The sequence below is a fragment of the Phaenicophaeus curvirostris genome, chromosome 18 (assembly GCF_032191515.1).
Source record: "Phaenicophaeus curvirostris isolate KB17595 chromosome 18, BPBGC_Pcur_1.0, whole genome shotgun sequence".
NCBI lineage: Eukaryota > Metazoa > Chordata > Aves > Cuculiformes > Cuculidae > Phaenicophaeus > Phaenicophaeus curvirostris.
In genome coordinates this window covers 13,307,972-13,326,320 of record NC_091409.1, presented here as the reverse complement: position 1 = coordinate 13,326,320, position 18,349 = coordinate 13,307,972, and the positions used below count along the sequence as shown (strand labels likewise).

The 18,349-nt window shown below is 49.2% G+C and overlaps 1 non-coding gene across 1 annotated transcript; it reads right to left on the bottom strand.

Moving 5' to 3' along the window:
• Positions 1-16,299: 16,299 nt before the first annotated feature.
• Positions 16,300-16,371, bottom strand: TRNAE-UUC (transfer RNA glutamic acid (anticodon UUC)). The gene has a single exon. It is a non-coding gene; the product is annotated as a tRNA-Glu (tRNA).
• Positions 16,372-18,349: the final 1,978 nt, after the last annotated feature.

Genomic DNA, 18,349 nt, shown 5'->3' with positions numbered 1-18,349 from the left:
TGACCTGCCGCCCCTTGAGCTCCAGTCCTGCTGTGACTTGGCTGCTCAGCTGCCTTTTGTCCTGTACTGGTTCCAAGGGAGCTCTGCCCCTCAGCAGGGGCACAGGGTTGCTTTCAGGCTCAGAAAGAGGACAGCAGGAAAGTCAAGTGAGTGGGAAAACTCTTGTGTGCTGAGCAGAGAAAGGAGAAGAAAGAAGGAAAGTGATAAAGCAGTGTGGTACTGCTGGGGCTACAGCGAGGGGCTGGGATGTCCTTTCTGCTGCCTCCAGCAGCTGGAGCAGGGGGTGCTGCCTAAAGCTGAGCTCAGAGCTGTCTCATGGGGAGCACTGGTTGATGAGGAAACTTGTTGCTATCTCAATGCCAAGGCTGTGGCAAGGATTTTCAGCCTGAAAAGTCAGAATTTAGGCTGGGATTTCTAACCAAGAGAGGAGAAGAGGAGACAGGTTAGGATGTACCTCAGTGGGGGATGATTTATACGCTGCCTGCCTCCAGCCAGTGTCTGGACCACAGTAGCAGGTGGGATGGAGAGGGCGCAGCACACGGGACCCCTGGCAGCAAGGAGAGAGCAGTGCGACAGGGAGCAGCACAGCCCAGCTAAGTCCTCACAGTACAAATGGCAGAGTACAAGCTCCACTCACATCTTACAGCTTCAGTTTGCCTGGTCCCCTCTGGGTGATGGATGCTCAGAAAGCATTGGGTCTGGGCAGGCACTGTGGCCACGCTCCTGACAGCACAGGGCCCTCAAGTGCCCACTGCGATGATTACCGTGCTCTGCGAGCACTTCAAGTCACTTGACCTTCAGCCTCCTGCCTCTCTGCATGCCTGAGACAGGCACTAATCACTTCAAAACCCAACCGCTGTCATGTCTTATTGCTTAACACCAGCTCTGCCAGCTGCACATTTACATCCTCAGCATTGACTCAGCTAATGTATCTGTCATTTAAGCACCAGCGATCTGCCAGGAATAATACCTGATACAGCAGCTATCGAGGGTCAGAGACTCATGACTTTGTTGCAGGGACCATTCCCTGGCTGTCCTGAGTAGGGCTTGTGGTAGCTCGTAACCACGGACCTTTGCAGGATGAAGGAAAGCAGCGCATCCTCACGCTCTGTGGTGTGAGATAGTCCAGAGTCCCTGCAGTTCTCCCGGGAAAGGGTAAGAAGTGATCCCAAGATGTGAGATGAGTTGTACTTGGAGGGGTTGTTATGGGTCAGAGTCAAGATGAGTGTGGTAGGACCCCTAGGGAGATGATGTGAGCTAGGCTAGCAAGGGAAGAAGAAGAAGCCCTCCTGGGCAATGCCTGAAGGTGGAAACTTGCTCTAAACTAAAGTTCCCAACCATCAATATTTAGCCTTCAACTGGTGACAGCCAGTGGGGTAGAGGCAATGCTTGCCATTCTTCTCGAGGATGCTGTGCCTGGGAGCATGTGAGACATGGTCAGCCAGTGCAGCAGCCCTGCTTTGGGACATAACTCCAATCCTGACACTGAAGAAATACAGATTAATGGTGCTTGAAGACAGTTGATTTAGTCACTCACTCCATCCTGGTCTCCTCCAGCTCAGTGTTTGCTTGGCTTCCAGGGCACAGCATGGCCACTAGATAAGAAATGAAGGACAGCAGTGGCCGTGCTCACTGCTTGTGTTGGTCACGGGCTACAGGAGCCAGTGCAGGGAGGATCCACATGAATCCTCCAATGGAAAGAGCACCAACATCCCTAATGATGGATGGCACATCCTCCAGTGAAACTCTAAAGAGCTAAGGAGTCTAAACCCAATCTAGCCCTGGAGCTGAGACCACGTCCTTTGACACTGTCTGCCCTCTGGGCTGCCTCGGTGCATTCTGAAGGTCAAAATCACATGCTGATGGGAGAAAGGGAGAATTCAGAGAGTAAATGTGGAGGTGCCATGAACACATGAACATCCTCAGGGCACAGATCAGAACATCTTTAAGAAGCTGCCCTGCCTTGCATCAGTGCCTACTCCTTGTGCTGCAAGGTTGGTGCCTGGAGAGTCCTCCTAAGCCACCACAGTGGGAAGAGCTCATGTTCTGCCTTTGTCGCTGGCTTGTTTTCATGAAAGTTTAATGCATCTACTCTCTCTCCCTGGAAGTGAGCTGGCTCCTGTGTCCCTGCTGGTGAGGATGGAACCACTGCTGCTTTCTGCATCCCTGCTTCTCCCTGCCTGGGACCAATCAGCCCAGCAGAGATAGGAGAAAAGATCTTTGCCTAAATTGTCTCCGCAGGTGTGGTGTGTGTGTAACAAGGAGCACAGCTCTACTACTTAAATAAGTGGGGCCAGGGCTCTGGGGATCTTGTCTGAGGTCTTACTGTGCTTTAGGAGTCATACGGACTTAATAAAATCTTTCATTTGTCTGTAAATGCCACTGTACGAAATGTAATTAATGGATTTACTAGAGCTGGATGTAGCCCAAACTGAAATATAAGTACTTGGGGAACTGCCTGGGAGCAGTGTCCTCTACACCGCTTAATTATAAGGTCACTGCCAGAGCAGTGGGAGCTTTGCTGAGTCTCTGACTCAGGAGAAATCTTGCCAGCCTGGAAATTTCTTCCAGTTTAACACCGGCTTTTCATGGAAAGAGAGTAGAGTGTGAGCAGTGCAGGCAGGTCCCCAGCAGGGACGAGGTGCAGGGGCTGCGGGCTGAGCTGGGTAGCTCAGCAAAACCTGGGGATGGGGTTGCATGGCCAGCAGTGTTGGGCAGGACTGTGGGAGCAAGCAGCATATCCAGAATGTGGAGAGGCCCTGATCAGGCAGCAGGGATCCTGGCACACTTTCTGCTCCAGGCACAAGTGGAGATGTCTGGACTTGGCATCAAATTTTCTCCACATCTCTGAGGTTTTCCTCCGGTCCCCCATGGATCTGCTGGTCTCACAGGTCCTCTGACCTGTGGGTGGTGGATGATAAAAGGGCATCGCTGATAAATAGCCCTGAGCTGGCTTCCCAGGCTTGGGTTAGATGGCATCTCATTTCTTTTGTGCCTTCAGCAGCCTGTTGTGCTCAGCAGGAGCAACTGCCCCCATGGCACTGCTCCTCCTCCTCTCCCAGCCACCCAAGCTCCCCAGGCAGAAAGTGGTGAATATTTACACAAAGCAGCAATTCCACCCCAGCAGAAGGAGCCTGGCTTGGCTAACATGAGGCTGGTCTTATGGACACTTCTGGCTTCCTCAAATAGCTTTCCACTTCTGTCCTGAAGCAATTAAAGAGATCAGGCCCTTGTAGCTGAAGGCAAACTGCTTCACACATGAAAATGAATCTACTTCCAACAGGAAGCAAATGCAGAGAGACAGGCAAATCCCCTTCCCTTCCCTTCCCTTCCCTTCCCTTCCCTTCCCTTCCCTTCCCTTCCCTTCCCTTCCCTTCCCTTCCCTTCCCTTCCCTTCCCTTCCCTTCCCTTCCCTTCCCTTCCCTTCCCTTCCCTTCCCTTCCCTTCCCTTCCCTTCCCTTCCCTTCCCTTCCCTTCCCTTCCCTTCCCTTCCCTTCCCTTCCCTTCCCTTCCCTTCCCTTCCCTTCCCTTCCCTTCCCTTCCCTTCCCTTCCCTTCCCTTCCCTTCCCTTCCCTTCCCTTCCCTTCCCTTCCCTTCCCTTCCCTTCCCTTCCCTTCCCTTCCCTTCCCTTCCCTTCCCTTCCCTTCCCTTCCCTTCCCTTCCCTTCCCTTCCCTTCCCTTCCCTTCCCTTCCCTTCCCTTCCCTTCCCTTCCCTTCCCTTCCCTTCCCTTCCCCAAGAGTACCCATTAAATTACATATCCTTGCAGTCGGGATGTTCAAAATTAAAAACTCACTCTGGCTTATTGAGGCTCAGTGAGCGTTTACATCTCACTCCTTTTCCTGGAAGTGTCTGAGGACCTCAGTGTGATGAGTGTGGGGTGCACAACACCCTGGTCTGTGTGGTGTGGAGGGACAGCGCAAATGCCTTGTCTTCACCAGCCAGTCCAGGCAGACCTGCTCAGCCTTGCTCACTGCATGTGGAAGCATGTCACGATTCCTGATGATGTCCACCTTTTCTACCTGGCTTACCATCACCTGCAGCTTTCAAACAGCAAGTTTTTGTTGCTGAATCTTCTTTTCATTGAATGGCTTCCTGCCACATTAACTCACCCCCTTGCTATCAGAGCCTCCAGTCGCTTTTGGACAGTTTAGGAGTACAGCTAACCTTTGTCCTGGGAAGGGCATCTTCCTTGGGTGGTCCCATATCTCCAATTGCAGAACTTACTCAGCCAAGGCATCTCACACTCTCATTTGTCCCCAGCAGAGATGGATCTCCAGTTATTCTGCTATGAAAATAATCAATAATGGCCAGACAATGTCTAGCAATGAGCTGGAGAAAAATACAGACACAGGCACAAGTCTTCGGTGCCCTGCTACATCCCCCAGTGGGGACATAAATCCTCAGCAGCATATTTCAAAAACCCCAAAGCCCATTATGAGGAACAATCAGTGGCAGATTTTAATAGATGCATTTTGCACTCAGCTGTCACCATCTGTGTTTCCCCATTAGAAATGCAGAATGAACAAGCTCCACGACTGCAGCTGCGAGGGCCTGGGAAGCCCAGCACAGCTCGGCGTGCAGGCATCCCTCCTCTCTTCCTTGGGAAAGTCTGTTCCTCCTGCATGGCCAAGTCCTACTGGGGCCAGTGCTTGGGCAGATCCCGCAGCATCCCATGCACCAGGAGGGTTCTCCTGCATGGGGCACCATCCTGCATCCCCCGTCTGTCCTGGACAGAGGTGAGCAGGGACAGGCTGCAGGGGAACAGGGAGAGCACAGCCCCAGCCTGGCACCCCACAAAGGTGCCAGCAGTAACGATGCATGTTGGCACAAGGCACTTTCAAAGGAGATACGAAGGGCACTCCCCGCATGCTCCAGACCTCAGAGGGTTCATGTGCATGCTCACACGGACTGGTGAAGCCGCAGATCATGAACTGAGGCTGCCAGAAGGAAGCTGTGCCCTTCCTTTCAGAGCCAAGAGACAGACCGTAGTGCCGCCACGGTGCCCAGCAGCAGCCCCTCACCAGCCTGGTCTGCGGGGAGCCCCGAGGCAGCTGTGACCCAGCCCTGCAGGCTTGGTGCTCTATGCACGGTCTCCAATGAGAACCAGACCTGCAGCGTGTTCCTGTAGAAAAGGATGTGCTGCTTGGGGCTGCTGGGCTTCAACACAGGAACATCCTGGGATGCCGGCTGGGACCAACCACCTGGGGTGAGAGACCTTGGACAGAGAATCATAGAATCATAGAATAACCAGATTGAAAGAGACCCACCGGATCATTAAGTCCAACCATTCCCATCAAACACTAAACCATGTCCCTCAGCACCTCTTCCACCCACCCATTAAACACCTCCTGGGAAGGTGACTCAAACCCCTCTCTGGGGGTGCCCAATGACCCTTTCCGTGAAAATTATTTTCCTAATGTTCAGCCTGAACCTCCCCTGGTGGAGCTTGAGGCCATTCCCTCTCGTCCTGTCCCCTGTCACTTGGGAGAAGAGCCCAGCTCCCTCCTCTCCACAACCTCCTTTCAGGGAGTTGTAGAGAGCAATGAGGTCTCCCCTCAGCCTCCTCTTCTCCAGGCTAAACACCCCCAGCTCTCTCAGCCATTCCTCATAAGGCCTGTTCTCCAGCCTCTTCACCAGCTTTGTTGCTCTTCTCTGGACTCGCTCCAGAGCCTCAACATCCTTCTTGTGGTGAGGGGCCCAGAACTGAACACAGGATTCGAGGAGCGGTCTCACCAGTGCTGAGTACGACAGAGAGAAGAAAGGCACTCAGGGTGCCCAAGCTGGAGGACAGCAGGCAAGTCGCACCCCAAACAGCCTTAAAGCAAGTCCAGAGGAAAGGGGGAGGAAGAGGATGTGGATCAGAGATGTCCAGCAGTGAAGGGGCTGCTACCCCCATGGGGAGCTCGGTGAGGAGAGGTGCTGAACTGGAGCAGCCTGATAGGATGTGGGAACCCGCGAGCTGGCAGGATAATTACTTTTCTAATCAAGTCTTTTCAAAACATCTAATTTTATTACTTTATTCTTCCATTTCAATAGCAGAACGATTAAGATGGAATCTTAAAGAAATTCTTCACAACAGTAATAATGTCTCTTATCGCAAGAGGCAGTCTCTGTCTGCTCCATCCTGCAAGTTCTCAGCATTTGAATATTAAATATATTCAATATATCAAAAAACTCCATTTCATTCCAGAAAAAATAATAAAGAAAAAAAATCCACATAACATAAATTTTCCCCTCTTCCTGCTGAAAAATAAAACATTAAATAACATTCAACTTTCTTCCCCTCCAAACTGCATGAGAAACCTCCAGCATCTGCCGGGTCAGGCACTAGCACAGATGGCAAATGAAACTTTAAAGCTACGGTTTCCACCCAAGATATGCTGCTTGGTTTGGATGAGGTATGCACATAGTTGGTGACTCCCAGTGTGGTGACTTAGAGAAAGCGTCTCCATCAGATTTGGAGGCTGCTGCAGGGAGGAGGATGCCAGCCCTGGTCCTCAGCACAGCACTGGGATGCAGGAAGGATGATGTCAACCTCAGACCTCAGCAGGGCGTTGGGATGCAGCAAAGAGGATGCCAGCCCTGGTCCTCAGCATGGAATTGAGACCCCAGCTGGGCTGCTGCTGCCCCTGGCCACAGAACAGCGCATTTCAGCTCTTTTTGGTGACGAGAAGAGACAGTCTCATCTAAATTTGGAGATCATCAAAGCAATCCCAAACAACATAGGCAGCGTTTGCGTCCTTGATCTTCTCCAGGACTGTAAATGGTGAAAGGAAAAGTGGACTGGAGAGGAAAGTGACATTCACAGCGAGGAATGTGTTTGTCCTGTGCAGGTTCCTGTGCAGGATCCTTGTGGGTTCCTTCCAACTCAGGACATTCCATGGTTCTGTGATTCTATGAAATATGTATAGGGGCCTTTCCCAAAGCACATGAGTATCCAGCTGTTTCTAAATAACCTGGATTAAGGATCTAAGGCTCTTGAAATGTGAAGTATAATGCAAATGTTGGACTGCAGGAGCAATCCTCAGGACAGCTGTGTTTATTCTCGTGGTCCCCTATAGATAGGTTAACCTTGAAGTATTTGCATAGCTTTGCTGTGCCTCGTTTTCCCCAACGGCAGGATGGCATTTTCAGTCCTCCCTTGAATACTAATTCCCTGGCCTGTCTGCAAAACCAGCTGTGAGGAACCTAGGGGTGCACATCTGGATGTGGATGACCATTTGCCTTCAATATGCAAAACTCTTCCCCATACACAGCATGAACTTTTGTGCTACGATGATCTGTGAAGAAATACGCTCCCTTTCAGCAGGTAATGCAACAAGCTATCTAGAATATCATTTAGTTTTTAAGGTGAGCCCTGAATTTGGATCAGTTATCTAATGACATAATTTTCGATCCTGTAATGGTTTTCCCTCTGCATCGATACTCCCTTAAGATGAGTAATTTCAAATTGATGTCTATCTCTAATAGACTTTCCTTAGGCTCCCCTCACAAGCTGCCTGAGCTGCTGGTTAGAGATTAAAATCTACTCAAGCCTGCCCAGCAGCAGTTCATCAATGACAGTTGTTTCATTAGTTGATGCAAACCCACTTAAAATAAATTCTAATTAAACCAGAAACTGAAATCATATCTTTTTGGAACACTCCAATGCTGGTGGCACGCTCTGCTCCACGCTTTGCTTCCAGACCTGTTATTACTCAGTCCCCCGCCTTGTCACTGTAGACGCAGTATCAGACGATGCTAAATAAATAGAGCTTTCACTAAAGTCTTCGGCAATCTAGCAGGAGATTGAATTATTTGTTCCTCGAGGTTCCCTGTGCATGCGAAGAAGAAGGGGAAAAGGGAAGAGAGGAAAAGCCATGACTTGCTCCAGCCCTGTGGGGCAGCGTATTCCCATCCTGGGCAAAGACGGAGCTGAGATCTGTCCTCTCCTCTCCCAGGGGTGGCTGCAAAGGGATTTAAAGAAATGGGGACCTCGGGGAGCTGCCGGCGGTGGTGGGTGCAGCCAGGCGGGTGCGCGGGGCTGGCACTGCTCCTCTGCTGGCTCCTTCTCCTTGGAGGGGTTGGCACAGCTCAAGGACGAGCTGCCTGGAGCCAAGCAAGTTTCTGCAAAAAGAAATCTTATCGTTTCTATTAAAAAAACGCAGGCTTGGGGTGGTAAAAATGTAGAAACACAAAAAAATAAAACCTCCAGGAGGAAAACCTTCCCAAAGCCAGCTACGATGCTGTTCACAGTCGAGTGTTTCCAGTTTTTCCATTCAGATTTCTTCCCCTGGCTTCTCAGTTTTACCCCTGTGGGGGAGATGGGGCTCACATATAGAGTGAGTTTTGTCCCTCAGCTGGGGAGGTGTCCCTGTCCCACAGGAGATGCTGCAGAGATTGGACTGGGGGCCACTTTCATACTGTGCATCTGGGTATCCATCGCTGCCAGAAATTCCCTTTGAAGTTCCCTCCTATTGATTGAATTGTTTGCATCGCACAAGCGAAACGCAATGCTTGAGCCTGCAGCCCACGCAAAGAGCCAGGTACCCACAAACACCCCTGGGAAGGCAGTGAGAGCTCCCCAAGGCAGGTCAGGATGTGCCTGCTGCTTGCTTCCATGGGGACCATCCAGCCCTGACCTTGCTCTCATCATCAGTTTGGGATGCACCAGAAGCCCTGGGAGTGAGTGTTAGCTGTGTGGATGCAGGGAGTCATAGAATCACAGAATGGGTTGGGTTGGAAGGGTCCTTAAAGCCCATCCAGTTCCCACACCCCCTGCCATGGGCAGGGACACCTCCTACTGGATCTGGTTGCTCAAAGTCTGGCCTTGAACACTTTCAGGGAGGGGTCAGCCACAATTTCCTCAGGTAACCTATTCCAGTGCCTTCACCTCCCTCATGAAGAATCACAAGGAGTTGGGAAGGCAAACAGGTCACAGATAAAGAAATCACGTTGTCTGATGTGGATGGAGGCACCAGCGCCTCATGGCAGGGATGGCAGTGGGGTTTGGCTTGTGTCTCCTTCATCCCCCACCACCATCATTTCCACCAGCCTTCCCTCCCTTGCCAGCCCCAAACTCCTCACTCCATCCTTCCCCCGACACGTAGTGCTGCAGCAAGGAGCTGGGACAGTTTTGCCACCGATCTTTTTTAGGACTATTCCCCACAGCACATGATTTTAGAAATGCAAATGGGTTTGCTGCAGATTTTCAGGCAAATGCCAGGGAAAAGAGAGAGAGGGAGAGAGAGAGAGACAGACAGAGAGGAATGCTCCGATTTTATCAAAATCAGTTTTCCTGCCCAGGGGAGGATGGAAAGCAGCTACTCAGCCTCAGGAAGACGATTCTATTTAAACCACAGGATCATGTTGTAGCTACTTCTTATTTACCAGACTGGAAAGTTACATTAAGAAGTTATCACTTATCTTGCAGGAGAACAGATTAAGAGTGAAGGACCGTTGCCTGGTTTGCATACAGCTGCACTTCCCAGGTTACTAAAAAGACAATTGATGTCCCAGTTCAGGAAGAAATATGATTTTCATTATGATACTCAGGCATCAGGGATTGTATTCTAATGGTCCCCTGTCACCAGTGAAGAGCAAAATGGCCTGTGACCACTGTAATGGAAAAGAGGTTTCTGTGATATTTTGCATAGCACGAAGCAGGTTTTGTGTTTGGGAGGTTTTTTGCTTGTTACATCCTGGTGACAGTATTAAAGGGAATGGCACCTATTTTTTCTACATAAGGAATTTCTGATCTCTTAGTGAGAAACTTGTTTCCCCACTCACAGGAACATATTTTATGTGAATTATCTTTTCAGTTAACTATAAGATAGAACAGTGGGGTCTCATTTCCAACAGTCTATGGGTCTCTTGGGGACTTGTGCTCCATGCACACTCTCTTTTGGGATCCCTTCAAGCTTTTCTGACAATATTTTGGTACTCATGAGCTCGGGGCTATAGGAAAGCATCAAAGAGCAAAAAAAAAAAAGATGGTTGGGATTTAAACAGCACCCCTCTTCCCTGTCTGGCTCATGAGGATTGCATCCAAGGCACCTGAACACCACAACAGGTACCAGATACTTGCTTGAACATGCAAGCACTGACCCCATCCTCTTCTTTTCCTGCAACACTCAGTCACTTAATGGAGAGAAAATGTGAGAACGGACACCTCACCAAAAGCAGAGATGTGTTTTATCACACTAAGTGGGATCCTCCGTCATCCCACTCTTCACGCCTCACTGGTTGAGCACCAGAACAAGCCAGTCTCGAGGCAGGAACACACAGATGGCTCACGCCACCCATGTGAACCAATAGCAATATTGGAATATCGGCTATTCCACACGAATTATTCAGGAATAATTCCCAGAAGGGGTTGGGGGGGGGGGGGTGGGGAGGAAACATCCAACCACATTTGTGAATTACAGAAATTCTTAATAATTCATAAATTAAAGAATTTCACTATTATGAAACTAACAACAAGAAAGATGTGAAAAATGTAGCGGTAAGTGATTCGCTGTGAATTTTTTCTCCCGTTTAATTACTGGACTGTTGTAAAAACTCAAGCAAGTTTCAAAGGTAACTCAAATTCCCTCATCCCTAGACAGCACACAACCCTTCCTATCCCGTGAACTTCCAGACAGCTGGGCTGAGCAGCTTTCCTTTAAATTCACCTAAGTTAAAGACAAACAATTTAGGTCCATTGATCCATAACTGCGGAGCCTCCTGTTTAAACTCAGGGAGATGGAAGAAGCATAAAGCTAGTGCACAGGATTTCCTTTGCTTTGCTTAGATTAAAGGACATCAGGATGAGTGGTTTGTGTGATGATCAAAAGATTTAACACACTCCACACCTGTCACAGGTACGAGCTCAATTCCTTATAGATAAAAACAGAGTGGAGCTGGCATAGCATGAGAGGCTTACAGGAAAGGATGTACAGGGAGGATATTTAAAGCAGGCTGCATGAATATAGGATTAAATGTTAGCATTATATGATAAAATGCTAATTTTACTTAATTAGGACATTTCCAGCATAGATTTCCTGTTGATGAGAGCAGTCCTTAGCAGATAAAGAGAGCGATAAGGAATTGTCTTCACAGAAATAAGAGAAAGTTTCTAAATACTAATTTGGAAAAAATCCACAGTAAATGGCTGTGCAGACTAATGCTGTTTGCACGAAGGATGCCTGGATAAGATAGAGAAAAATGGAATCTCTCATCTCGATTTGCCGTTTTACTGTTCCTGTAGAGGCTCTGATTTGCCCATGGAAATGCGGAGTCTCTCCACTTCCACCAGTCTTAAAATCAGACTGGAAATCTGGAGACCGCTGGGACACAAAAAGTGTGGATGTGCCCTGCCCAAGGCTGAGGGTGAAGTGTGTTTCTGTGGTCAGAGGTTGATATTTCATGAACTGAACTCACCTCAGTTTGAGGTGTTCAAGGGCAAGCTGGATGAGGCTTAGAGCAACCGGATCCAGTGGGGGTGTCCCTGTCCATGGCAGGAGTATTGGAACTGGATGAGCCTTAAGGTCCCTTCCAACCCAAACTGTTCTGACTCTGATTGTCATGTTCCTCGAGGATCCTTTTATAAAGATTTTACTAATTAAACAAACTAATGCCACAAAGTCCTCCTCCACAGCCTGAGCAGCTCCCTGATGTTCAGGTTTTTAGTGTCATATCCACAACATGATCCATGCAGGGGAGGAGAGAGGATCAGGAGCTGTTGGTGGAAGGGAAATGGAGATCTCAGTGAGGCACAGTCCTATACACTGGACCCGCTCTGCCATCATAGAGTCATAGAATAGTTTGGGTTGGAAGAGACTTTAAAGATCATCCAGTTCCACCTCTCTTCCATGGGCAGGGACACCTCCCACTGGATCAGGCTGCCCAAGGTCCCATGCAACCTCTCCTTGAACACCTCCAGGGATGGGGCAGCCACAGCTTCCCTGGGCAACCTGTTCCAGCGCCTCATCACTTTCATGGTGAAGAAATTCCTCCTTATGTCTAGTCTAAATCTGCCCCTCTCCAGTTTATATCTGTTCCCCTTTGTCCTATCACCACAAGCCTTTGTGAACAGTCCCTCCCCAGCTTTCTTGTAGCTCCTTTCAGGTACTGGAAAGTCGCTACAAGGTCTCCTCAGAGCCTTCTCTTCTCCAGGCTGAACAATCCCAACTCTCTCATCCTGTCCTCATATGGAAGGTGCTCCAGCCCTCAGATCATCCTTGTACCCCTCCTCTGGACCCATCTTTCCACCAGTCTTTCCACCTGGTTCTAGCTGCCATGTGCCAGGATCTGGTTGGAATTGGCACAGCTGGAGCCTAAAACTTTCACATCCCAGGGAAAAATCTTGCAAGCTACAATATGAGAAGTCAAGCTCTCTGAAAAGGAATCCTTTGTTAAGTGATCTTCTAAAGCTAAATTTACATTTCTACTTGCTCATGGCAAGTTCAAAATAAATAAATTAAGTAGAACAATTAGGCAATTAAACAATGCCCAGATAAAGATGGAAACGGGCAGGATGCCAAGGAACAGGCAGTTGGGTGATGCTAATTTTGTGATACATTGCGTTTTATACTATTTCTTTCTCGTTACACATGTCATATCAGTCTCCCTGGCCTGTCATATCCCCAGTCCCTGTATGCACCGAAAGGCACTGGTGGAGAGAAGGAAGAGCTGACAACGAGACAAGGTGCAGGTGCAGTGCCTTGGTCTCAGAATATGGCCAGTGTTTTTCTGCTCAAGGACACGGAAGTCAGCTCCAAAGTTTTTGTTTCTGTAAGAATTAACGTCTTAACTTCCAAATCCTCTGCTAGACATAAAAACCATCTTAAAAGAATGGCAGGGGCTAAGGAGGAAGATGCAGAAAGGGGTCTGTATGGGACTCAGGCATGAAGCAGAGGTCTCAGGCTGATCTGGCATCCCATGGAGCCAGCAGCACAAGTATGTGTCTGATGCTTTCATCTACATGGACTGTCCCATCTCATTGCCACACTGTGCACAAACCCCGCTGCTGCCACAGGGGAATCTTGGGGACCTGGAGACAATGCCCACACTCAGATTTTCAAACTATCCAAGTTATCCACGTTATCAGGTTATCTAAATGAATAAATGGCTCAGTGATACCTTTTGGGAAAATTTAGCATCAGCCTGGGTATTAAGCAGTTTGACTCTTTGACGACAGACCTGAACTGACTTGGACAGCCAAATAGTTTGCCCTGAATGTAACTTGTCTTTCTATTGTGTTTGAAAACCTGTGTCTAAATCCCTTCTGCTAATCAGTCACCCACTGAACTCTGCTCTGGAGCAGAAAGCACGGTGCTGTTTAAACTTTGAGAAGGGAATCAAAGCAGCAACAACTTTCTCACCCCGTAAGAGGGCTGCTTCCCACCCAGGTGTAAGGGGAATGACCTAAGAGCATCATCTGTCCCTGACATCACACACTGATCCCATCCCCACAGCAGTCCAGGGTGTTATTCTGGTCCCAGTCTGTGGAGCCCCATTCAAGAGGTGGCTGAGCCGTAACCCACTGCAACCAGAACCATATAATCATAGAATAGTTTGGGTTGGAAGGGGCCTTAAAGATCGTCTAGTTCCAAAACCCCTGCCACGGGCAGGCACATCCCACTAGCTCAGGCTGCCCAAGGTCCATCCAACCTGGCCCTGAACACCTCCAGGGATGGGGCAGCCACAGCTTCCCTGGGCAACCTGGGCCACGGCCTCCCCACCCTCACAATGTAGAAATCCCTCCTCATGTCTAGTCTAAATCTGCCCCTCTCCAGTTTATATCCATTGCCCCCAGTCCTATCACTACAAGCCTTGGTAAAAATTTCCTCCCCAGCTTTCTTGTAGCCCCTTCAGGAACTGGAAGGTCACTATAAGGTCTCCTCAGAGCCTTCTCTTCTCCAGGCTGAACAATCCCAACTCTCTCAGCCTGTCCTCATATGAGAGGTGCTCCAGCCCTCTGATCATCCTTGTAGCCTCCTCTGGCCCCTGGTTTCCTTGTTCTGATGTCAGTAAGTGCTTCACTACAAAAACTAGTTTTGAGCAGGAATTCTGCCTCCATTTGGTTGCTAATGCACGACTCGGACGTACAGCGCTTGACAACCTGATCAACATATCCAAAAGAAAGGTCTCTTTAAACCTCTTCAGTGGCCAAATAATTTCTTGCTGGGTTTATCCCTCTGCATCCCTCCTTCTCAATGCCTGCTCTACCAAGGTGACACAGCACAGCCACCGCTCTCCCCAGCCCCTGGAAGCCCCCGAGCACAGCATTGAGCCAGCTGGTAGGCAGGCATCACGGGTAGCCCTCGTTCATCACTGGGAAATAAAGCCATCCCAATGCTGAGCTCGGAAAGGGTTATTCTTCATGGAGGAAAAAGAATATTTAAGACTGCAAAACTTCCTTTGACAGGGTTGTCTTTTAATTACCCTGTGGAATGATAAAATCCCAGCCCTGAAAATGTGTCTTTACAAATCTCTAGCTGGAGTAATTAGTCCCGTGCCTGGCTCTCCTGAGAGATTATTGCTGCCTTCTTTTCAGATTACTTACCCAAATAGAAGTGGAATCATTGCTATGTTTGACAGTGAGATATAAAATATCAGATAAAGCTGTTAAAATACTGTTTCACACGCTGCGTTTCTGCAGAGTAAGGAAGCATCTGCTCTCTCGATATCAGCAGCAGAGCTGAGCAGAAAATTCACAGTTGAGGGCTTAGATGATGAATCTCACTTCTTTTTTTGTTTCTGATCATTCCTGGAAAGAGCCAAATAATAAAAAATGTAGTTATTATTGAATTATTGAATCCCTAGAGGTGTTCAAGGCCAGGTTGGATGGGGCTTCAAGTAACCTGATCCTGTGGGCGATGTCCCAGCCGGTGGCAGGGGGTTGGAACTGGACAGGCTTTAAGGTCCTTTTCAACTCAAACCACTCTGTGATTGCACGATTTTATGATTATTACTCAGACAACATTGTTTGCAGCTTGCGTCCATTTTAGGGGCTGAACTAGCTAACGGAGTTTTAGGTCTGGTGAATCCCTTGCTACGGTCTCAGGAACCCAACTGGAATACTGTGTGACAAAGGCAAAGTTATTCACTGGTGGCACTGAACCCTGAAAAGTCCATTACAGACATATCAGACATATCACGGGGACACCTCTTAAAAATCTCTTTATGCAGAGGTACTTACAGGGGATGCAAAATATAGGTAGCATCCCTCCGCTCGTATAGTAAACGACATGAGATCAGAAGGCAGTTTCTTATTAGATGTGGCATAGATTTGTGGTGAAATTTCCCTCCAAGAAGTTACGGTTGCTATTTATTACTTTCTGGGGGGTGGGGGGAAGGCTTTCTTTGGGAATTAAAGTGTTTGCTACATTATGTCAGGCTGTTAAGCTTGCAGTGCTCAAAAATGCGTTAGTGACAATCTTCATCACTTGTCGAGCTGTTGTACAGCTCACACCCTGGTTATTTCATTCCTTTCTTACCCACGGGGCAGATTTATACCCGTGCATGAATATTACCCGAGCCTGGTGTAGCTGATGTGCCGCAGGGGCAGGGTGCACGCTGCTGGAGCAGCAGCTCCATCAGGGAAGCAGTGTCCCAGCCTTGCCTCCTTGGCAATCTGTTCCTTGCCATCTCAAATAAATGTTTTTGTGTCATTTTCACTCCTCCCAAGGCAGATTTTTGTGTCTTACTGACTCATAATGTAACTCAGCATTACAACACAGCCACTCCTGGGTCACCGAAGAGGTGATGAGAGCTCAGGCAGCTCAACTGCATGACGAACCACCAAATATCCTGTCCCTGGGGAAATTAAAACCAACCTAACACCTTCCAAGACTGCACTTTAATGTTGAGAAGAATGCTCTGAAGGTCTCTAGTTCAGCCTATATCCTTCAGTAGGTTCAGCCTGAGCCTGAGTTCCTTAGGGCCGCAGTCAGCTAAGCCTCAAATACCAACAGGGGCGGAGACCCCACAGTTTTCCTGAGCCCTAGTCCAAGTGTTTCACCACCACATGGTGACAGAATCATTCTTCATAAATAAGGAGAACTTCCATTGCTCCTGCCGGTACCTCTCATCTGCGTGCCTCCAGGAAGAGCCTAGCCCAATCTTCTCTCCACATAGCAATTAAAAAAGTCTTCCACTTGCCTTCTTCTCTTCTCTGGGCTGAACAAATCCTGCTCTGCCCCTCAGCCTCCGTTGCTCATTCCATGCTCCAGCCATGGCCACACTTACAGCCTGCACTGGACCTGCTCTAACAGGCCAGCATCTTTCTCATCCTGGGCAGCCCCAAAATAGGGGGAATACAAAACACAATGCTTTTCCCACACCGGGAGTCGAACCCGGGCTGCCTGGGTGAAAACCAGGAATCCTGACCGCTAGACCATGTGGGACCACAGCTGCCTTGTCCACTCACCTGGCTGTGGATCTACAGAGACAGTTAGTCCTTCTCTAGGGTTTATGGACCAAGAGCCACCCCCAGTATGACTCCATCCCTGTCTTTCCTGGTACATCCCACAGCCTGCAGGTGGAAAACACAGCAATGTAGAAAAGACAACAGCCTGAGCTTTTTGATCAGCTGCAGCTCAACTGGGATGCTCCTGATGGTCTGTTTCATAGAATCACCAGGTTGGAAGAGACCCACTGGATCATCGAGTCCAACCATTCCTACCAAACACTAAACCATGTCCCTCAGCACCTCATCCACCCGTGCTTTAAACCCCTCCAGGGAAGGTGACTCAAACACCTCCCTGGGCAGCCTGTTCCAGTGCCCAATGACCCTTTCCGTGAAAATTTTTTTCCTAATGTTCAGCCTAAATCTCCCCTGGTGGAGCTTGAGGCCATTCCCTCTCCTCCTGTCCCCTGTCACTCGGGAGAAGAGCCCAGCTCCCTCCTCTCCACAACCTCCTTTCAGGTAGTTGTAGAGAGCAATGAGGTCTCCCCTCAGCCTCCTCTTCTCCAGGCTAAACACCCCCAGCTCTCTCAGCCGTTCCTCATAAGGCCTGTTCTCCAGCCCCTTCACCAGCTTCGTTGCTCTTCTCTGGACTCACTCCAGAGCCTCAACATCCTTCTTGTGGTGAGGGGCCCAGAACTGAACACAGGATTCGAGGAGCGGTCTCACCAGTGCTGAGTCCAGAGGGAGAATAACCTCCCTGGACCTGCTGGCCACGCCGTTTCTGATCCAAGCCCAGATGCCATTGGCCTTCTTGGCCACCTGGGCCACTGCTGGCTCATGTTCAGCCACTGTCAATGAGAGCTCATGATGGGACAGGCAAGGTTCACGTAAGCCCATGGGGCTATTGCTGCATTAAGCACCCCAGGATCTCAGTCCGAAGCTTCTGCCCACATGCTGTCCTTGCACACATCTACCCATGGAGTTGTGCTGCTGTGGAGCTGAAGGCATAGTCGGGCATGGGGCCAGGCAGCACTGTCATAGAATCATAGAATCATGAATTACCAGGTTGGAAAAGACCCACCGGATCATCAAGTCCAACCATTCTCATTAATCACTAAACCGTGTCCCTCAGTATCTCATCCACCCATCCCTTAAACACCTCCAGAGAAGGTGACTGTTGCTCTGAACGAACTATTTACAAGGGCATGGAGCGTTAGGACAAGAGGGGATGGCTTTAAATTGGAGAGGAGCATATTTACACTAGACATTAGGAAGAAATTCTTCACAATGAGGGTAGAGAGGCCCTGGCCCCGGGTGCCCAGAGCAGTGGTGGCTGCCCCATCCCTGGAGGTGTTCCAGGCACGTTGCATGGGGCTTGGAGCAATCAGATCCAGTGGGAGGTGTCCCTGCCCATGGCCGGGGGTGGAACTGGATGGGCTTTGAGGTCCCTTCCAACTTAAGCCATTCAATGATTCTATGATTCTACCACTGATAACTGGTGGCAGAGCATTGCAGGAGCGAATTCCACCCAGCATGAAGGCAAGTGCACAAGCTGCTTCCCCTTTATTTCATTTGATTCCACTTTTCAGTTTTGCATGATTCCCTGCAGTAAGCAGCTCATAATTAAGAGAGGATGAATAACATTTCTGCCACTCTGCGTATTAAGTTTTCTTACAACAAATGAAAACATAATTGCCATTACACAGCACCCTTATCTGAGGAAACACGCTGCAGTTGGGATGATGGAGATTTACCGATAGGAACACACTTCTTCAGCTGCTTAGAGATGAAAACTAAGTGTTTGTGGCTGAGGGGCTGGAGCTGCTCAGCACTCTGAGCCAGCTTCCCACAGCACCTCCCAGCAGTTCTCTCCACCATGGGCCTTGGAGGGTTGCTCAGCAGGCGCTTGGCAGAGGAGTTTCTGTGGAGCAAAGGAGAGGATGAGGACACCTAACAGGTGACGGTAGAACATAGTC